Source organism: Desmodus rotundus, chromosome X (assembly GCF_022682495.2).
Source record: "Desmodus rotundus isolate HL8 chromosome X, HLdesRot8A.1, whole genome shotgun sequence".
Taxonomy (NCBI): Eukaryota; Metazoa; Chordata; class Mammalia; order Chiroptera; family Phyllostomidae; genus Desmodus; species Desmodus rotundus.
Genome location: NC_071400.1, coordinates 31,552,080 through 31,575,943, shown reverse-complemented (window position 1 = coordinate 31,575,943; position 23,864 = coordinate 31,552,080). Strand labels below are relative to the sequence as shown.

Below are 23,864 nucleotides of genomic sequence, written 5' to 3'. Positions count from 1 at the left end.
CTGAGAGGCATCAGGTCAATAATTCTCTCTCACATTGATGTTTCTCTCCCTCTCTTTCTCGCTTTCTAAAAAACAATAAATAAGTAAATAAAGTTTTTTAAAAATTAAAAACTTTAAAAAATAGAAGCAACTAGATTTTCTAGGTGAACACTACTTTTGGCAAAATAAATGTAACTGATGTACATGTATCAAATAGCAATTCCTTGCACATAAATCAATGAAAGTACAAATGTATTTTTCCTCTTATATTAATTACCAAGCACATGTTTGTTTTCTATATTATGTGTACAGGAGCAAACACTTGAATTGGACTCTTAATGTTTCTTTTTATTATAAACACTGAATTGTAACTAAGATACATACACTTAGCTTCAATATTTGTGTTGTCTCAGTATTTGTGAGAATGTAAATTTAGGCACTTTTCAGTTTCAAAGTAATTGTTAATAGACACAAAGTAATTGGACTTGAAGTGGCCCTTTTAGTCTTTACACTCTGCCTAGCTTTATGTCAGTATAAATTAAGATAAAATAGGTAGTGAGTTATAGGGTTGATATGTGATTATTCTTTTCCTATAATGCATTACAATGCAGGAAAATGAAACAATAATTAGTGGGTGAGTAGGAAACTGGATCAAAGACAAACTTGTGGTCTGTGTTTCAATAGTTGAGGAGCAGATCTGTGCTTCAGAATTAGGAAAATCTGTTACCACAGAGAGTCTTTTCCAAGGCTGCCCTTTGTTTATATGACTTGGCTCCACGTTTGTTAATTTTCTACAAAGTGTAAGTAATAATGTGATTGTAGAAACTGTACTGGTTTGTTATTCTTGGTCTCATATCCTTTTAACATCTATGCCTGCCAATCACATGTAGGTCTAGAGTTCATGAAATTGGTATTAGAATTCATGCCTTCAGCAAAGCTTTTTTTTTTCCTTTGATTAAACTACATATTTGGTTCACATTCCATTGGAAACCTATTAGGATTTGGAGCTACAGAATGGCTGCAGAGATATAAAAGCTTAATAACATGCATGAGCAAATACAATTCAGCTGGAACACCCAGTGAACAATCGTGTCAATATATCCTCTGTACCAATAACATGGCCATAGGTCCAGACACAACCCAGAGCATGCTGCAGGCACTGAGTCAGTCCCTAGGAGAACAGAGCAAGCTAATGGGGAATGTATTATGTGCTTCTCCAGTCTTTGCCTACTAGCTCACCCTAATCTACTATGGATTTCTGCCTTCCACTGCATAGGTAACAGCAGATAAAATTTAAAAGTACGGTGTACAATTCTATAATACATCATTTATACATTGTATTTTGTGTTCACCACCCTAAGTCAAGTCTCTTTCCATCCATTCAAAAAATTGTTTAATATTAGGGCTTTCCCTTTAAGATCAGTAACAAGACAAGGGTGTCCACTCTCACCACTTCTATTCAACATAGTATTGGAAGTTCTAGAGCAGTGATCAGAGAAGAAAAAGAAATAAAAGGCATTCAAACTGGAAAGGAGGAAGTAAAACTGTCATTATTCACAGATGATATGATAGTGACATACAAAACCCTGTAGTCTCCACCAAAAAACTATTCAACCTAATAAGTGTATTTGGCAAAGCAGCAGGACACAAAGTCAATATTCAGAAATCGATGGCATTTTTGTACACCAACAACGAACTATCAGAAAGAGGAACTAGGAAAAAATCCCATTTACTATAGCAACAAGAACTCTGAAGAAAGAAATTGAGGAAGATAAAATACATAGAAGCATATACCATGTTCATGGACTGGAAGAATTAACATCATTAAAATGCCCATACTACCCAAAGCAATCTATAATTTCAATGTGATTCCTATTAAAATACCAATGGCACATTTTACAGATCTATAACAAGTGCTCCAAAAAGTTTGTATGGAACAAAAAAAAGACCCCGAATAGCCTCAGCAATCTTGAGAAAGAAGAACAAAGTTGGAGGGATTACAATACCTGATATCAAACTATATTACAAGGTCACTGTAATCAAAACAGTCTGGTACTGGCATAAGAACAGACACATAGATCAATGGAACAGAATACAGAACCCAGAAATAAACCCATGGCTCTGTAGTCAATTAATATTTGACAAAGGGGGAATGAGCATACAATGGAGCAAAAATAGTCTCTTCAATGAGGTGTTGGGATAAGTGGACTGGTATATGCAAACGAAATGAAACTGGACCACCAATTATACCATATCCCACAATAAACTCAAAATGGATAAAAGACTTAAATATAAGTCTTGATATCATAAAAATCCTAGACGAAGACATAGGCAGTAAAATTTCAGATATCCCAAGTAGCAACATTTTTGCCAATATATCTCTCCTAGGGAAAGGAAAATAAAGGAAAAAATAAAGAAATGACACTACATCAAATTAAAAAGCTTCTGCACAGATAAAGAAACTCTCATCATAATGAAAGGGAACAGACAGTATGGGAGAACATATTTGCCAATGACACACTGGACAAGGATTTAATCTCCAAAATACATAACGAACTCATACAACTCAACCCCAGGAAGACAAACAATCAAATTTCTTAAAAAAGTCAAAGTACCCGAATAGACACTTCTTCAGGGAGGACCTACAGAGGGCCCATAGACATATGAAAAGATGCTCAATATCACTAGACATCAGAGAGATGCAAATTCAAATCACAATGTGATATCACCACACACCTGTCAGAATGGCCATCATTAATAAATCAACAAACAATATGTCCTGTCAAGGATGTGGAGAAAAGGAAACCCTAGTGCACTGTTGGTGGGAATGCAGCCTGGTGCAGCCACTATAGGAAATGTCCTCAAAAAATTAAAAATGGAACTGCCTCTTGACCCCATGATTCCACTGTTGGGAATATACCCTAAGAATCCCAAGACACCAATTCAAAAGAACTTATGCACCCCTATGTTCATAGCAGCACTATTCACAATGGCCAAGTGCTAGGAACAGCCTAAGGGTCCATCAATAGATGAGTGGATCAAAAAGTTGGTACATTTATTCCTTGAGGCTTCATTTCTCTGGGAAGCTCCTTATTTGGCCTTCCATTTTAATTGAAAGCCTTGCTGGATGGAGTAGTCTTGCTTGTAAGCCTTTGTTTTTCATACACCTCCACCAAACCAGCTCTGCAAGAGATGCTAAAGGGACTGCTTTATGAAAAGAAAAAGAGTGAGAGAGAGAGGAACACAGGTACAAAAAAAGAGCAATGAATAAGTACCTATCAATAATGACCTTAAATATAAATGGATTAAACGCTGCAAACAAAAGACATAGAATAGCTGAATGGATAAGAAATCATGACCCATACATATGCTTCCCACAAGAGACCAACCTCAGAACAGAACACCTACACAGACTAAAAGTGAAGGGCTGGAAACAAATATTCCAAGCAAATGGACAGGGAAAAAAAGCTGGGGTAGCAATTCTCATATCAGACAAAATAGACTTCAAAAACAGAGCCATAAAAAGAGACCTAGAAGGTCACTTCACAATATCAAGGGAAGAATCCATCAAGAAGACATAAACATAGTAAATATATATGCACCCAACATAGAAGCACCCAGATACATAAAGAAAATCTTAGAGGACTTCAAGAAATATATTGACAGCAATGCAATTATAGTAGGGGATGTCAACATCCCACAGTCAAAACTGGATAGATCTTCCAAATAAAACACCAACAAAGATATTGCAGCATTGAACAATGTCCTAGATCAAATGGACTTAACTGAAATATATACAGCCTTTCATCCCAAAGAAGCAAAATACACATTCTTTTCAAATGCCCATGGAACATTTTCAAAGATAGACCACATGATAGAACACAAAACAAGCCTCAAAAAATTCAAGAAAATTGAAATTGTATCGTGAATTTTCTCTGACCACAAGGGACTGAAACTAGAAACCAACCTCAAGGAAAAAATTCAAAAACACTCACATTCATGGAGACTGAATAGCATGCTATTAAACAATGAATGGGTCAAGAATGAGAAGAAGGAAGAAATCAGAAAGTTCCTGGAAACAAACAAAAATGAACTCACAACAATCCAAAACCTATGGGACACAGCAAAGGCAGTCCTGAGAGGGAAGTTCATAGCAATACAGGCCTACCTTAAAAAGATAGAAACATTTCAAACAAACAACCTAACCCTATGCCTACAAGAACTCAAAGAACAATAACAAAGACAACCCAGATCAAGTAGAAGGAAGGAAATAACCAAGATCAGAGCAGAATTAAACGACATAGAGAATAAAAGCACAATTCTAAGGATCAATAAATGCAGGAGCTGGTTCTTTGAAAAGATAAACAAAATCAACAAGCCTTTAAGCAGATTCATCAAGAAAAAAAGAGAGAGGACCCAAATAAACACAATCAGAAATGAAGGAGGTGAGATTACAACTGCCACCACAGAAATACAAAGGATTGTAAGAAATTACTACAAACAACTATATGCCAAGAAATTTGAAAACCTAGGTGAAATGGACAAATTTTTAGACAAATATAGTCTTCTAAACCTCAATGAAGAAGAAGCAGAAAGCCTAAACACACCAATAAAAGCTGACAAAGTTGAATCAGTAATCAATAAACTCCTGACACACACAAGCCCCGGACCAGACAATTTCACAGGAGAATTCTACAAAGCATTTAAGGAAGAGATAACCCTTATCCTTCACAGATTATTTCAAAAAAAATCCAAGAACACAGAAGACTCCCAAACTGTTTTTATGAAGCCAGCATCACCCTAATCCCAAAACCAGATAAAGAGATAACAAAGAAAGAAAAATTCAGGCCAATATTGCTGCTGAACATAGATGCTAAAATCACCAACAAAATATTAGCATACCGCATCCAGCAATATATTAAAAAGATCATACAACATGACTAAGTGGGATTCATCCCAGGGATGCAAGGATGGTACAATATTCGCAAATCAATAAGCATAATACATCACATAAACAAAAGCACAGACAAAAATTACATGATCATATCAATAGATGCAGAAAAACCATTTGATAAGGTACAGCACCCATTTATGATAAAAACACTCAGCAAACTGGGAATACAGGGAGCATTCCTCAACATAATAAAGGCCATATATGAGAAACCTACAGCCAACATCATACTCAATGGGCAAAAACTAAAAACTTTCCCACTAAGATCAAGAACAAGACAAGGTTGTCCACTTTCACCACTTCTATTCAACATAGTATTGGAATTCCTAGCCACAGCAATCAGACAAGAATAAGAAATAAAAGGCATCCAAATTGTAAAACAGGAAACAAAACTGTCATTGTTTGCAGATGACATGATAGTGAACATAGAAAATCCTATAGACTCCACCAAAAAACTACTCGACCTAATAAATGAATGTGGCAAAACAGCTGCATACAAAGTCAATACTCAGAAATCAAAGGCATTTTTGTACACCAACAATGAAATATCAGAAACAGAAGTCAGGAAAAATAATCCCATTTGATATAGCAACAAGAAGAATAAAATACCTAGGAATAAACCTAACCAAGCAGGTAAAAGACCTGTACTCAGAAAACTACACAACACTGAAGGAAGAAATTAAGGAAGACACAAACAAATGGAAGCATGTACTGTGTTCATGGATTGGAAGAATTAACATCAAAATGGCCACACTACCCAAAGCAATTTATAGATGCAATACCTACTAAAGTAAGAATGGCATATTTTACACATATAGAACAAACACTTCAAAAATTTCTATGGAACCATAAATGACCCCAAATAGCTGCAACAATTTTGAAAAAGAAGAACAAAGCAGGAGAGATCACAATGCCTAATACCAAACTGTATTACAAGGCCAGTGTAATCAAAGTAGCCTGGTACTGGCATAAGAACAGACACATGGACCAATGGAACAGAACAGAGAGCCCAGAAATAAACCCAGGTCTGTATGGTCAATTAATACTTGACAAAGGGGGAAGAAGCATGAAATGGAGCAAAAATAGCCTCTTCAACAAATAGTGTTGGGAGAGCTGGACAGCTACATGCAAAAAAATGAAATGAGGACTAACTTACACCATACACAAAAATAAATCCAAGGTGGATAAAAGACTTAAATATAAGTCATGACACCATAAAAGTCCTAGATGAGAACATAGGCAGGAAAATCTCAGATATTCCATGCGGCAATATTTTCCCTGATATGTCCCCTAGAGCAAGGGAGATAAAGGCAAGAATAAACAAATGGGACCTCATCAAAATAAAAGGCTTCTGCATGGCTAAAGAAAACAGCATTAAAATGAAAATAGAACCAACCATATGGGAAAACGTATTTGCCAATGATACCTCAGAGAAGGGTTTGATCTCCAAAATATATAAAGAATTCACGTGACTGCACTCTAAGAAGACAAGCAACCCCATTAAAAAATGGGCAAAGGACTTGAACAGACACTTCTCCAAGCAGGACATATAGAGTGTCCAGAGACATATCAAAGGATGCTCAGTATCACTAGCCATCAGAGAGATACAATTTAAAACCACAATGAGACACCACTTCACACCAGTGAGAATAGCTATCATAAGCAAAGCAACAAACAACAAGTGTTGGAGAGGTTGTGGAGAAAAGGGAACCCTAGTGCACTGTTGGTGGGAATGCAGACTGGTGCAACCACTATGGAAAGCAGCATGGAATTTCCTCAGAAAACTAAAAATTGACCTTTCGACCTGACAATTCCACTGCTAGGATTATATCCTAAGGACCCTGAAATACCAGTCTAAAAGAACCTAATCGCCCCAATGTTCATAGCAGCACAATTTACAATAGCCAAGTGCTGGAAGCAACCTACATGCCCATCAGCAAATGAATGGATCAAAATACTGTGGTACATTTACACAATGGAATTTTATGCAGCAGAAAGAACGAGTTCCTACCCTTTGCAACTGCATGGATGGAACTGGAGAGCATTATGTTAGTAAAGTAAAGTAAGCCAGTTGGTGAAAGACAAATACCATATGATCTCACCTATAAGTGGAACCTAATCAACAAAACAAACAAGCAAGCAAAATATAACCAAAGTCATTGAAGTTAAGAATAAACTGACAGTAATCAGAGGGAAGAGGGGATGGGATAATGGGGGGGAAGGGGGAAGGGTTTATATGAACAACTATAAAGGATACATGGACAAAAACAAGGTGGGGTGGAAACAGGGGAGGGAGATGGGGATGGCTGAGGTGGCGGGGAGGGGTGGGAGGAAAAGGCAGAAAACTGTACTTGAACAACAATAAAATTCAAAAGTGTTTTAAAAAATAAAATTAAATTTACTTATAAAAAATAAAATAAAAATAGTTTTCCTAACTTCACAAAAAGAATAGATTAAGGAAACATGTATAAATACCCAAGACAAGAGAGAAATGTGTCACTGGAAGCGAGGGCAGACTCAACTGCAGGCAATTGGGGTGGATTGGACTTTAGAGGTCAGAGAATTTGGGGCTGGAAAGCCATAGTCAGTCCTATGGTCCTTATTCTAAGGCCAATGGGAAATCAACCACAAAGTTAAAGCAGAAAAGACACAGGATAAGATATTTGTTTGTAAAAGAGATCTTAGGTGCAGAATAAATCAAAATAAATAGTAGGGAATACACCCATAGAAAAACTAGACAGGTACTGGTGAATTAAAAAAAAAAAAGTTGGTACATTTACACAATGGAATACTACATAGCAGAAAGGAAGGAGGAACTCCTACCCTTTGTGACAGCATGGATGGAACTGGAGAATATTATGCTAAGTGAAATAAGCCAGGCGGTGAGGGACAAATGCCATATGATCTCACCCTTAACTGGAACATAATCAATAGAAGAAAAAAGCAAACAAAATACAACCAGAGACACTGAGGTTGGGAAGAGTCTAGCAGTGGCCAGGGGGGAGTGGGGTGGGGACAGTGGGAAGAGGGGATTGCAGGAACTATTATAAAGGACACATGGACAAAATCGGGGGGGGGGAGGTGGAGGTGGGAGAGGGAGGTGGGTTCAGCTGGGGTGGGTGGAGGGATGGGGAGAAAAGGCATACAATTGTAATTGAATAACAATAAAAATTTTTTAAAAAGAAAAAAAAAAGAATCTAAAGAGCAAAAGAAACTAACGAGCAAAATAGAACCAGAAGCATGCAAATAAGGAACAGACTGACAGCTGCCAGAGAGGAGGGGGGAGGAGGGATAATGGTGGAAAGAAGGGGAGGAGATTAGTCAAAGAACATGTATGAATGAATGACCCATGGAGATGGACAACGGTGTGAGGATTGACTGTGGGAGCAGGAGGTGAGATGGGCAGAGGACAGCAAAGGGGGGAAAATTGGGACAACAGTAATAGAATAACAATAAACAATAAATTTATTTATTTTTAAATAAATAAATAAATAAGAAAAACTTCAAAAGTAAGGTGTGAAAAAACAAAGTAAGGTGTGGGAGTCACTAACTAGAGGTTAGAGAAGAGAGCTGGGGCCCTTATGTGTCTGGCCTGGAGGATGCCAGCATATTTAATTTTTCTGGTTGGAAAATAGTATGGTGTAAACTAGCTCTAATTCTTCTCCCAGGGAACAAACTTGCACCTGTGCTGTCCTCTGATAATCTTTGATCAGGCTTACGTGGGAGGAAGTTATGTTTCAGTGGCTGTGATTGGGCCAAAGGCATAGCTAAGTCTATAATTACTAGCTGGTAAAATCAGAGCTCTTTCAGAATTGAGCAGCCATTTCTGTAAACTCCTTCAATATTTTTAGATTGCAAACTTGTCTTTTTATACTTCTATGAGAACTCAGAGTTGAACAAGTAATAGTTAAGGACAAGCAAATTTGTCAGTAAATTAACAAATGTTCAAAAATGAACAAATCTAGCTGCAGGCAGCAAAAATGAGTACTGACTGTAGAGAAAGTATACACTTGCTCCATAACCTTGCACAAGAAAGATACGTCTTTAGGGGTACTTCCAATTTTGGAACACCAAAACTTCAAAATGCGTCCTTCCTATTAATCACTAAAATATTAGCTGAGGGATATGATGAGAAAACCTGAGTTCAAATCCCAACTCTTCCACTTATTTTCTGGTTGTATGTTAACAGAAATAATTTAACCTCTATAGTCATCAGGATTCTCATTTTTTAAAAAAATCCTAATCACATCACAAGGCTGTTGTGAAAATCAAATGAAGTAACAGAAAGAACATTTTGCACTACCCTTGGTACAGTAATGGCACTTAACTAATGCTTGGTGGTAATAAGAATAAGAATAAGAATAAGAATAAGAATAAGAATAATTCCTATTATCGAAGTAAATAGGTTTTCTGGGCTCTCTAGGAGAGAAGGGTGATTCCTTTGCCTGTATCCACTCTCATTCCCATCCAACTGCTAATTACAATTACATGGCAGAGTTAATAAGAAGTGAGTAAGCCATACTCCTTGAGATTGAGAAAGGCTATTCCCAAATGGTGTGCTTTTTTTTTTCTCCCTCAATAATGCCCCTGAAATGGTACAGTTGATGAGGTTAAAGAAAATGCATAAACAGCAAGCTAATTATTTCCAAAGGAAATGAATGCTCATATAATTTAATGCAGGTGGTGCTTAATAAACAATCCTTTCGCTGAGTAAACAAAAGAGGGAAACTGTGAGTAATTTACAGGCATCTAAGTGAAATTGCTTGTGGTGCCTTTTGCATGTCTGTCCTAAGACCTATATTCTGTATTACTGTTCACCTCTCAGATATGTGTCATTGGAAGAGTCTGGAAACACAAACATGAAAATATCCTTAATTAAGTGCATATGTGTAGATCCTGCACTTTGCTTAGACAGGTGGATGAAAAATAATAGGAGTCACTTGTTTATGCATTTGGGCAGCTGTGCTGTTGGACCAATGCCACCCTGATTCCCCACTGAAACAAAGGAAGCAAACTCTGTTTTCAAGAAAATAATGCTTAACACTTTGGCCTAACAGTTGTCTTCAAATGTTATCCTCCTTAAAGAACACTGTAATGATTATGAATATATGATTAAACGACATTTGAAAAGATTACCTGTGGGCGTGTGAGATGTTTAACTTTTCTCATTTTAAGCCACTAGCACTCTGGTCATTTACTTGGGCTTTAAAGGGCACTCCCTGACATTTAGTCTTTGGTGGATTTAACAGGCCGTTTGTAAGCTTAAAGATTTTTCCTGGTTAAATTGGGTTTTATTACAGAGACTATTTGCAAGTTTATGCTCCATCTCACAGAAATGTCAGTGTTTGCCTTTGCTCTGAACTGGGCATAGCAACTTAAGAATTGTCCCAGAGTGGCTCAGGAAAGAGCAAGTCCTTGGCTTTATTTAGATCCATGTTCTTAACTGCCCACAACCAACCTGTGGAAGTGTTCATTTTCACTAAGGGTTCTATAGGCTTCTGCAAGGCTGAGCAATAGTCTTTTGAGAAAAACTAAACTCTCCTAACACCCTGCCACACTGTAAACTGCCAGTGTTTCCCTTTATTCTTTTCCTGGAGGAAAAAAAAAACCCACCATATTTTATTAATAAGCTTGAGAAATACGTTTTCTATGGATTTTGTAAAAATAACTATCTCATTTGATATGGGAGATTGAACCTCAGCTGGGCTTGCACCACAGCTTGGCAGGCCTCTTGTTGACTCCTTCGGGAATTTCTTAGAACTGTTGTTCTAAATCCAAACTTTCCATTGCTCTCAAGTCCCTAGTGTTACCCCAGCTGTCCGCCCTCTCATAGATGACCTCACCATCTACTTCACTGCAAAGGCTGTGGCCACGTAGCCTCCCTCATTCCCCTTTTTTCTTCAAACTGCATCTGCATGGTGATTTTGCTCTACTCTAGCACAACTCTCCTGTCTCAAGGAAAGCCACATCTCTATTTTTTTGTCAAGGCTATGTGCTCTACTTGGACACTTGATCCCATCCCCTCTCCACTTCTGAAAGAAACTGTTCCATCAGCTATTTTTTCATAGCTCCTTCCTCATGGTCTATAAACACATTCAGGGCTCTTGTGACTTTGACCCAAGTTACCATCCTATTTCTCACCTTCCTTTCACAAGTCAAACTTCTCACAAATGCATTCAATGCCCACTGACTCCTTTCTCAGCATTAGTTCACTCCCTAACTCCTTGCAACGCAGCTTCCACACCACCACTTTATTACACTCTATGGAAAGTGCTATCTTAAAAGTCAGCAATGACCTAATAGTTGGCAGACTGGATGGCTTTTTCTTAGAATTCATCCTGCTTGACCTAGTTGTAACATTTACCAATGTTGATCACTTCATCCTCTCTCCTTGGCTTCAGTGAAATTACCCTGATTTTTCTCCTACCCCTTTGACTACTTCTGCTTTGTCTTCTTTATTACCCCTTTTCCTCTGTCTATCCCTTAAATGTAACTATTCTCCAGAGGTCTTTGTTCATGGACCTCATCTTTTCTACTCTCTCTCTTTTGATGGACTTAGTAATTCCATAGGTTCAATTACCTTCTCTATGTGGATACAACCTAATCCCTATCATTCATTCATGGATGCATTCATCAATCACATACTGAATGCATATCACATAAGTAGAGTGACTACACAATTTATCATTCTAACTGGGGCATATTGAGTGTGAAAGGAGGCACTATTAATACTCACATCAGAGCAACAGGCACAACCCAGATTGTCCCGGGAAAACTAAGACGTATGGTAATCCTAAGTATAAAGCACCCTGTCAAGTATTGTAAAGCTACAAAAGTAAATCATAAACACATCCTGCCATCCAAGAGCACTAAGCCTAGTAGACTGATGAGACATGAACATAAATAAACAGAATACCATCAGAAAGCTATAAATATCCTGAGAGGTCCAGATAAAATACTATGGGTTCTCAGGGTAAGAGGAGGTTTATTTTCACTTTCAAAAATCAGGAAAAGTACCCTAGCCACATGGAACAGTTGGTTGGGCCATCATTCCATTTATCAAAAGGTCACCAGTTCTATTCCCAGTCAGGGCACATGCCTAGGTTGCTGGTTTGGTCCCTGGCTGAGAGGTAACCATTGCTGTGTCTTTCTCTCTCTCTCTCTCGCTCTCCCCCTCTTCCTATCTCTCTAAAAACAAATATTTTTTTAAATCAGGAAAAGCTTGTAAAAATAGCATTTCAGTAGCACTTGGACACAGGAAGATGGTGATGGGTGGGAGTTTCAGGTGGAGGGAACGATATGGGCAGGGCCCCATTCATGGTTCCTCAGTTTGTGTGCTGCAAAGGAGTGCCACACCTAAGAAAGCACTGTTCACATTGTTGACAGCTTATTTGAAAATTTTTCACATTTTAATAACTGTCTTATTACTCTAAAGACAGATGGCATATATTTATTACAAAAATTTCCTAGTAAAAACAAAGTAAAGCATTTGAGGAAGAGACATCTTTATCTGCTTTGCACCAAGATTCCATATGGGCTAGTGATGATCCTGAGTATGTGCAAAGCAAAGACATAAAGAGAAAATTGTGAAGCATAAATAGAACGGAGAGAATACATGACTCTGACTAAAGTGTGAGGTGCACGAGAAGACACAATGAAACAAACTGGAAAAGGCGATTCAGACCAGACTGTGGAGAGCTGTGAGTATCAGCATAAGAAAATCAAACTCTAGTCAATAAGTATGAATAAAAAGGTGGTTTGGGCTGGGGTGGGGTGGAGGGATGGGGAGAAAATGCAGACAACTGTAACTGAATAACAATAAAAATTTTTAAATTAAATTTAAAAAATAGTTTCAATAAATTGCCTTAAGAAAAAAATATATAAAATACTTGCAAAAGGCAAGGACTAGAAGTGGGGAGAACAGTTAAAAGGTTATTGGCTTTCTGGTGTAGGCCAACATTAGCTCTGTGGAATTAACTCTGTGTCTTCTGGATTTTAATAACAGACAATAGGCAAGCAGAAGCAGAGTTGTGTGGTTTATAACTCAGACCTACCATCTCTACGAGTTCTGACTCTTCTACATTTTGCCCTGAGTAACCTACCAATGCTTCATATTTATATGCCCCAAATCAAACCCATTATATTGCCCCTCAAATCTATTTCCTCTGTGGGAGGAAGAAAAGAAATGTGCACTAAAAATCCAGTTTTTTACAAAGAAAGGGAAAGGGAAGAGGAACAGGGAGGAGGGGAATGAATATTGGGAGGTAACTGGCAGTGTCTGCCACAGAAGGTGAAATCTCTAAGATTGAGTGGGAGAGCAAGGGAAAGGGGGAGGTGTCGAGGATGGCAAGATTTCCAGACTTGATGCTAGGAGGAAGAGTTTTTCTCTTATTTGCCAATGAATCCTATCCCAATATATTCCTGAGTAGATTTATGTATTTTAAATTAGAGCTTTAAAATATTTTGCCATTTGCAGCAACTCAGAAGACATTATATAGTCCCAGCAGCAAATCTGGTTATAGTTCCACATATAAATCAGACTTAGCAAAGAGCAACTTGGAAGAGTCCTGGCTATTACAGACCGCATTTGCAGGAACCACAATCTACATCACCAGACCTTCAAACAGATGTTATAGTACAATAACCCATTTTATTATGATTATACCTTGAAATTATATTTCCAAGGAATTCAAATACATTATTGCTTCTTATAATTTTTAATCTAATATGCATGATAGGCATATGAGCTGCATAAGAGACAAGTAATTTAATGCTCATTTTATTGATAGGGTCAGGAAAAAATTGATGCTTATGGTCATGAAAATCCTCAGATGGTTTCAAGCACCAAGTCCACTTCTAGTCTTTCTAGTAAGCTAGCTTGTTTCTCCCAAGCAGGTTGGTGACCCCAGCCTTCCCTTCTATTACCTCTCAGAAGGGGCCTGGTTATACATTGTTAGCCTGAATAGGACTGAGACTAAACCTAGATCCTTCAACATACCCAGTATACATCTACATAGGTCGAATAAGATGATTTAAAACAGATTTTTTATGTTTTCCCAAATAGAACTCCCCATTTGCACAGACCAAGCACCCAAAAGTATATCCAAAGATGCTGCTGGACTATTTAAGAACCCAGTCGAAGAGGGAGAGACATCTTGAAAAGGGACCTTCTCTACTCCACATTTGATCAGCAGACATGGGAAGGAAGGAGAACAAGGAGTTAGAAAGGAACAGGGAATAGAAAAAGAGCTCATTTTTTGCTTTGCTTAGCTTTGGAATTAAAAAAAAAAGTATTGGACCCAAAAAATATCTTAATGAGGCAGGTCAGTATTTACAGTTCTTCGAACCCTGCTTAACCTTTCTGTGCCTCTTCTGTTAAGCATGTTAGCCAAGATCACATACCAAATCAGTGACACAGTCATCATGAGGCCACAAGTGCCTGCTTCCCAGTTTCATATTTTAAATAAGCCAAGTACAGATGAGAGGGAAAAACTGGGTCAGAGAAACAAAGTTGGCCTGAAAAAAATTTGTGTTTCAAAATAAAGCCAATTACACAAAGATATGATATTTCTCATCTAAACAGAAAAATAAGTTAGGGCTCTAACATTTTTCTTTTCCAATGGATATACAGAGGCACTTTCCAATGTTGAGAAGGGCAAAATGATGGATCATTATCAATTTGTTTATCTGCTAAAGCTCCACTTCTTATAAAATTTATGTAGAGTTATGGAAACAAACAAGTAAAGTAATTGCCTAATAAAACACAACTATAGAAAGATCCTCCTAAGTAAAAAGTATACGTGCTGAGCAAATCATATCTAACACAAAGGACAGATTTTTAAAATATTACTTATTGAGTCCTGGCTGGTGTGGCTCAGTGGATTGAGTGCTGGCCTGCAAACCAAAGCATCACCAGTTCGATTCCCAGTCAGGGCACATGCCTGGGTTGTAGGCAAGGTCCCCACTAGGGGGCACACAAGAGGCAACCACACATTGCTGTTTCTCTCCCTCTCTTTCTCCCTCCTTTCCCCTCTCACTGAAAATAAATCAATAAAATCTTTAAAAAATATATTCTTCATATCTGTCCTTTAGATTCCTGGTTATCTAAACTGTTTTTCACTAATTTCTTCTTTTCTTTCCTTAACTTTAGATTCCTAAATTCATACTCTGGCTTTAAGAGCTGCCACTACTCCCATAAATCATGGTGCCTCATTCAAAATTTTTATTTGAACCTTGGCTTTCTGGACAGATATCAATTCTGCTGGCTCCTCTGACTTTTTGCTCATTCTCATTCTCTCTCTCTCTCTCCCCCCCCCACCCCTTCTCTTTTTCTCTAACACACACAAACACACACTCACAAAGGGGAGAATTTAGTCAGATTAGGCAGGCTTCCAGTGCTTTCCATCAAGCACCTGGGGACTATGCAAAAGGCCCGATTTTTTTTTTTTGTTTACTTCTGAGACTAAAGCGGTGTGAGGAAAAATGCAGTGATGGGACCAAGTAGCTTTACTCAATGCAAAACTGACTAAAGCCAAAGCAAAGTTGCTGGAACAATTATGAATGTATCTATCTGACTCTGCTTCTCTACTCCCTAATTGATGTTCCTCAAATTAAGGGGATTCCAGCAAACTTCCAGGTTTTCTCCTACAGGTTTTCTGGTTCAGAGACAAGGACTGACAACTGGCCAGGGGTGTGGGAGCAGGGAGGACTGAGCAGATGAATATTCTCAGGTTTTCTTTAACCAAAGTGATTCCTCTCCACCAGCCAGAGAGCTCCTCTGGAGTACTCTGTAGCATTCCCAGGTGTTACATATCATGGGTATAACATCATTGCATGCCAGGACATGGAGAATGTGGGGATGTTGCCGATAAAACTACTGAGTTGGCCAAAAAGTTTGTTTGCTTTTTTTCCATTAAGATGGCTCTAGCAGCGTTTAGTTGTCTTTAACTTCATTCAAAACAATTTTGTTTGATTGGATTGTGATAGCTTGCATTAAAAAATGTACCAAAATTGGTGAATTTTGTGTAATCATTTTAATATTTAAGATGAAATAAAATAAGCAACATTTTCAGCATATTATGCTTTATTATTTCAAATGGGTGGAGGGAAGGGGAGAAAATGCAGACAATTGTAACTGAATAAAAATAAATTAATTAATTTAAAAAAAAGAAAGGTAAAAACACAACTGAACTGAAAAAAAAGATTTGCACAGTGTATAAAGAAGGTGCTGTGACTAATCGAACGTGTCAAAAGTGACTCGTGACAACCCAATTAAAAAATGGGCAAAGGACTTGAACAGACACTTCTCCAAGGAAGACATACAGAGGGCCCAGAGACATATGAAAAGATGCTCAGCATCACTAGCCATCAGAGAGATGCAAATTAAAACTACAATGAGGTACCATCTCACACCAGTCAGAGTGACCAACATAAACAAATCCACAAACAAATGTTGGAGAGGATGCGGAGAAAAGGGAACCCTAGTACATTGTTGGTGGGAATGCAGATGGATGAGGCCACTGTGGAAAACAGTATGGAATTTCTTCAGAAAACTAAAAATGGAACTGCCCTTTGACCCAGCAATTCTGCTGCTGGGATTATACCCTAAGAACCCTGAAACACCAATCCAAAAGAATCTATGCACCCCAAGGTTCATAGCAGCACAATTTACAATAGCCAAGTACTGGAAGCAACTTAAGTGCCCATCAGCAAATGAATGGATCAAAAAATTATGGTACATTTACACAATGGAATTCTACGCAGCAGAGAGAATGAAGGAGCTTATACCCTTTTCAATGGCATGGATGGAACTGGACAGCATTATGCTAAGTGAAATAAGCTGGGCGGTGAGGGACAAATACCATATGATCTCACCTTTAACTGGAACATAATCAACAAAAGAAAAAAGCAAACAAAATATAACCAGAGACATTGAAGTTAAGAACAATCTAACAATAGCCAGAGGGGAGTGGAGAGGGGATAGTGGGGAGAGGGGTTTACAGGAACTACTATAATGGACACATGGACAAAATCAAGGGGGAGGGTAGGGGGGAGGGTTTGGCTGGGGTGGGGTGGAGGGATGGGGAGAAAATGCAGACAACTGTAATTGAATAACAATAATTTTTTTTTTAAAAAAAGTGGTTTGTGAAGTTTCGTGCTGGAGATTTCTTGCTGGACAATGCTCCACAGTCGGGTAGACCAACTGAAGTTCATAGTGATCAAATCAAGACATTAATTGAGAATAATCAATGCTATACCATGTGGGAGATAGCCTACATACTCAAAATATCCAAATCAATAAAGTTATAGGTGAAAATGAAAAATGTATCTTTTATGGAAAAAAACTAAATGGACTTTTTGGCCAACCCAATATAACCCTGGAGTGTCACCTGTTAGGAATGACCCAGTACTCCAGGAAAAGGAAGTAGCCTGCATCTGGCCCATCAGGACCCTATCTGCTACTCCCCATCCCAACAACCCCCGACAAAGAACTTGGATACTGGCCTTACAAGCACAACTCAGGAGAGGCAGAGTCAGGGAGCTTGCCTTCCACCTCAAGTATACCACAGAACTTGTCAGGTAATCAGGTAACCCTGGGAAGTATTGGCCTTGGTAACCTTCAGGGAGTGGTTTCCTTTCTCCGTAAGCACTTGCTCAGGATTACCCACCACCACTATCCCCACTGTTCTCCAATCAGCCATTTATGTTTGCTTTCATCACCCAGAACCTGGACTCTTGGCTCCACACCCATGTCAACAACCATATTTACTCCCTTTGGTTTTGGTGATACTTTGGACTCCCTTCCAAAACTAAGGTTTGGATCTCATCCAGTTTTCAACTTTGCTGATTTTGTTTGTTTGTTCTTACAAAATTGAAATGGAGTTATTTAATTTTGAATACAAAAGAAGTATATGCTCACTGTAACTTTTTTAAAGGGACCCAATGCAGAATGGTAAAAGATAAAATAAATTACCCATGATCCTACCACTCAGATGATACCCTTTTCAGCCTCAGGTAAGAATTTCCTGATCAAGCCCTAAGGCAACCCATCTCTGCCATCCAAGTTGTGCAGCCTCTGGTACTCCCTGCAATTAGATTTGGTCCACTAGGCACAGAGAGATCTGGTACTTTGGTCGAGAACTAGATGAGAATACTAAAAATACTCTCTCTCATTGCATGCTGGCCACAAGGTATATAGGTGGGTCCATCATCCTCACCAGCATTTAAGGCCTACACTCATGTTGGGCCCCTGGGGCAGATACATACGATATGTTAAGGAATGACTTCAAACAACTGACTTGGATCTCCTCAAACCTCCTGAGAGCAAGAACATTTAGACAGCAATTTGAGGTCCTTTAACACTCTTTGAATATACACACCTACCCCCTCCCAAACATATAAACACAATAGATATTCATTTGTAAAGTGGTTTATTGCTCAACTTATTTTAGATAACATGATATTTTAAAGGATTTCTCATGTTTCTAATTTGAATCTAAACAGGTCAAATAGATGTTTTGATGTTTAGAAGCAATTGTTTGTCTATCACAAAATATTTAAAGTTCAAGTTTTTCAAAACTTTATTCTTTTGGAAAACAGGACTACCTTTAGTATAACAAGACAGCAATCAATTTTAAGTTGCTTTTTTTTTTTTAACACTCTTTCCATCTACTCAAGTCTAAAAAAGTTAAATTTCAAACTGCCTGTGATTCTAGAATAAGGAAAGAGCTCCACCTTATGGTAATGTTTTAAAGTACACAAAAGATAATGCCCCTAACTATACTTTGAAACCAATTTTCTGTCTTCTCTCTCTCACTCCACCTACACAATTTTGAGAATTGTCCTCCTAGAAACTCATAAAGAAAGTGGACCAAAAATGCACACCATGTAATCTAACAGACTGTAAATACTCTTCTATAATATGCTCAAAGTGAAAAAATGGCCAAAGCCGAGTTAAGATGAAGCAAAAGCTTTCCCTTGCTTATTAGACTGGGTTTTTGGACTGGATAAGAAGCTACCCTTAAATCAGTAAAACAAAAACTAGACCCTTTTGTACTTGATTCCAAACACAATGATACTTAGAGCTAACAACTATTGAGTACTTATTATTCACCAGATTATGTGATATACATATACTAATTTAATACTTACACAAGGGACACAGCGAAAGCAGTCCTGAGAAGGAAGTTCATAGAGATACAGGCCTCCCTAAAAAAGAAAAACAGAAACATTTCAAATAAACAACCTAACCCTACATCTACAAGAACTGGAGGAACAACAATAAACTAAACCCAGTACAAGTAGAAAGAAGAAAATTCTCAAGATCACAGAAGAATTAAATGACACAGAGACTAAAAGTATAATTCAAAGGATCATTAAGTCTAGGAGCTGGTTCTCTGAAAAGATAAACAAAATTGATAAGCCTTTAATCAGACTCATCAAGAAAAAAAGAGACGACCTAGATAAAAAAAAAATCAGAAATGAAAGAGGAGAGATTACAACTGACACCACAGAATACAAAGGATTGTAAGAAATTACTACGAAGAACTGTACGCCAAGAAATTTGAAAACCAGGGTGAAATGGACAAATTTCTAGAAAAATATAATCTCTCAAAATTGAATGAAGAAGAAGCTAAAAGCCTGAACAGACCAATAACAGCTAGTAAAATTAAAGCACTAATCAAAAAATTCCTGCCACACAAAAGCCCTAGACTGGATGGTTTCACAGGAGAATTTTACAAAACATTTAAGGAAGAGCTAATCCCTACCCAAAAAACCAGATAAAGACACAACAAAGAAAGGAAAATACAGGCCAATATCACTAATGACCATAGACACTAAAATCCTCAACAAAATATTGGCAAACCACATCCAGCAATACATTAAGATCATATACCATAATCAAGTGGGATTCATCCCAGGGGTGCAAGGATGGTACAATATCCACAAATCAATAAACATAATACATCACAAAAGAAAAAGAAAGACCAAAATGATATGATCATATCAATAGATGCAGAAAAACCATTTGATAAGGAACACCACCCATTTATGATAAAAAGTCTCAGAGAAGAGGGAGTAGAGGGAGGATTCCTCAACATAATAAAGGTCATATACAGGAAACCTATAGCCAACATCATACTCAATGGGCAAAAACTAAAACCTTTCCCACTAAGATCAGGAACAAGACAAGGTTGTCCACTTTCACCACTTCTATTCAACATAGTATTGAAAGTTCTAGCAAAAGTGATCAGACAAGAAAAAGAAATAAGAGGCATCCAAATTGCAAAGGAGGAAGTAAAAGTGTCATTGTTTGCAGATGGCATGATAGTATACATAGAAAAAACTATAGAGTCCACCAAAAAACTGCTCCACCTAATACATGAATTTGGCAAAACAGCGGAATACAAGGTCAATATTCAGAAATCAAAGACATTTTTGTATACCAATAATGAAACATCAAAAAAAGAAATCAGGGGAAAAATCCCATTTGATATAGCAACAAGAAGATAAAGTACCTAGGAATAAACCTAACCAAGCAAGTAAAAGACCTGTACTCAGAAAACTATACAACACTGAAGAAAGAAGTTAAGGAAGATACAAATAAATGGAAGCATACACCACATTAACGGTTTGGAAGAATTAACATCATCAAAATGTCCATACATTTATAATGCAATTTATACATTCAATGCAATCCCTACTAAAATACCAATAACATATTTCACAGATATAGAACAAACATTTCAAAAATTCATATGGAACCATAAATGACCCCAAATAGCCTCAGCAATCTTGAGAAAGAAGAACAAAGCAGGAAGGATCACAATACCTGATATCAAACTATACCACAAGGCCACTGTAATCAAAATAGTCTGGTACTGGCATTAGAACAGGCACATAGACTAATGGAACAGAATAGAGAGCCCAGAAATAAACCCATGTCTCTATGGTCAATTAATATTCGACAAAGGGGGCAGAAGCATAAAATGGAGTAAAAATAAATTTTCAACAAATGGAGTTGGGAGATCTGGACAGCTACATGCAAAAAAAAAAAAAGAAAGAAAGAAACTCAACCACCAACTTACCCCATACACAAAAATAAACTCAAGATGGATAAAAGACTAATAAGTTGTGACACCATAAATGTCCTAGAGAAGAACATAAGCAGGAAAATTTCAGATATTCTATACAGCAATATTTTCACTGATATGTCCCCTAGAGCAAGGGACATAAAGGAAAGAATAAACAAATGGCACTACATCAAATTAAAAAGCTTCTGCACAGCTAAAGAAAACATAAGCAAGATGAAAAGGTAACCAACTGTATGGGAAAATATATTTGCAAATGATACCTCAGGCAAGGGTTTGATCTCCAAAATATATGAAGAACTCACACAACTCCACACCAAGAAGACAAACAATCCAACTAGAAAATGGGCAAAGGACCTGAACACACACTTCTCCAAGGAGGACACGCAGAGATCCCAGATATATATGAAAGGATGCTTAGCATCACTAGCTATCAGAGAGATGCAAATTAATGAGATACCACTTCACACCAGTGAGAATGGCCATCATAAACAAATCAACAAACAACAAGTGCTGACAAGGTTGTGGAGAAAAGGGAACCCTAGTGCACTGTTGGTGGGAATGCAGACTGGTGCAGCCACGGTGGAAGACAGTGTGGTATTTCCTCAAAAAACTAAAAATAGAAGTACCTTTTGACCCAGCAATTCCACTGGTGGGATTATACCCTAAAAATTCTGAAACACCAATTCAAAAGAACCTGTGCACTCCAGTGTTCATAGCAGTGCTACTTACAATAGCCAAGTGCTGGAAACAACCTAAGTGCACATCAGTAAATGAATGGATCAAGAAACTGTGGTGCATTTACACAATGGAATACTATGCAGCAGAAAGAAAGAAGGAACTCCTGCCCTTCACAAGAGCATGGATGGAACTGGAGAGCATTATGCGAAGTGAAATAAGCCAGTTGGTGAAAGACAAATACCATATGATCTCGCCTATAAGTGCAACCTAATCAACAAAACAAACAAGCAAGCAAAATAGAACCAGAGACATGGAAATTAAGAACAAACTGACATTGAACAGAGGGGAGGAGGGTGTGGGATAACAAGGGAAAGAAGGGGAAGGGGCAAGTCAAGGAATATGTACAAAGGACCCATGGGCAAGGACAATGGCAATGGAAAGGACTGAATGTGGAAAGTAGGTGGTGGGCAGGGCAGGGGAGACTAATGGGGGAGAATGGGGATAACTGTAACTGAACAACAATAAAAGAAAGAAAAGAAAAAATAATAATAATATTTACACAACCCTATAAGGTGGGTAAGATTATCAATTCCATTTTACATATGAACAAATTGAGCCCTAGAGAAGTTACATAAATTTCTCAAAGCCATACAGGTAATAGTAGTAGAGGCGGGACTTGAAGTTCATTAGTCCAGACTCTATACCTACCATGCCATGCTGCCTCTCTCTCTAGCTCAAATTTGATACAGTCTTTTTCAAAATAAATAATTTGAAGTCATTGTCTTGTCTACTTTTTTTAGAGAGGGGGAAGGGAGAGAGAAAGGGAGGGAAACATTGATGTGTAAGGAAAACATCGATTGGTTACCTTTCGAACATGCCCAAACTGGGGACCGTATCCATAACCCAGGCAGCTGCCCTAACTGGGAATCAAACTGCTGACCTTTGCAGGACAATGCCAACCCACTGAGCCACACCAGTCAGGGCTACATTTTCTCCCTCAAAATAGGCAAAGGCAAGACAAATTTCCTCTCACGGCCATCACAGATTTGTAATTCTTTGGCTTTCTTCTTATGTTCCTTCCCTACACTGGCAATAATTCTGTTTGTGATTCTGAGTATAAAGAATTGTGACAGAGTACTACAGACTGAATATCTGTGCCCCTCTAAAATCCATACATTGAATCCTAAACCTAATATGACAATATTGAGAGGTAAGGCCTTCAGGGGGTACTTAGATCATAAGGTGGGACTCATGGATAGGATTCATGTCCTTACAAAAGAGGCCCCAGAGAACTCCCTTGTCCTTTCCACCATGTAAAGACCCAGCAAGAAGACAGCCTCTGTAAATAAGGAAGTGGGTCCTCAGCAGACACTGAATCTGCTAGCACCTTGATCTTAGACTTCCCTGCCTCTACAACTGAGAAATAAATGTCTGTTCTTTAAGATAGTCTATGGTATTTTTGCTGTAGCAGCCCAAATGGACTACGACACTGAAAGCCTAGATTTTGTGTCCCTTCACCATTTATCTTGCGCCTTCTCCTAACCTCCCTCCCACTTTTAAGGCCTTTCCAACATCATTTATTTAAAATCATGTTGAAAATGACACATTTCTAAAAATCCACCAGTGTTAATATAACTCAAATCAGAATTTTTCCTGAAGTTTTTATTTCTAAAAAATTTGGACTTGTGCTTTTTTGAAGTTGGTACAATCTATAGGATATGTTTTTTAAGCACTAGTTCTCATGGAAAACTTGAAGTAGTGTTTTTTAGGACTTCCAACACTAACACCAAAGTCATATTAAAAACATTTCTTATTCATTCATCCAACAAAAATGTATTGAGCTTTTATGACTCCTAGGCTCTGGGAACACAGTAATGAAAATGCCAAACATTGGTCCATGTCCTGATGGAACTTATGGTTGTGAATATTATTCAAGATAGAAAAGAAAGGAGATGACTCTGCCCAAGAATGCCTGCTAGACATATTTTAATAATGTACTACCTTCAAACCAGAATTATTAGCATATACATACTTCAAATAGGTCACAAAGAATAAATTTATAATATTTGTGTTTCCACAGACAGAAAGTAAAACCCATGAATATTCCAATGGGGGGAAATAGGATTGGGTTGAATTCTAGATTCAAAAATTATCAGATGACA

The 23,864-nt window shown here is 37.8% G+C and overlaps 1 long non-coding RNA gene across 1 annotated transcript in view; it reads right to left on the bottom strand.

Moving 5' to 3' along the window:
- LOC139440532 (uncharacterized) overlaps positions 1-23,864 on the bottom strand; it is a 126,978-nt gene that overhangs the window by 17,304 nt on the left and 85,810 nt on the right. Inside the window, exon 5 of the long non-coding RNA XR_011650784.1 lies at positions 19,082-19,138. This is a non-coding gene — a long non-coding RNA (uncharacterized lncRNA). The remainder of the gene's footprint in view (positions 1-19,081; positions 19,139-23,864) is intronic.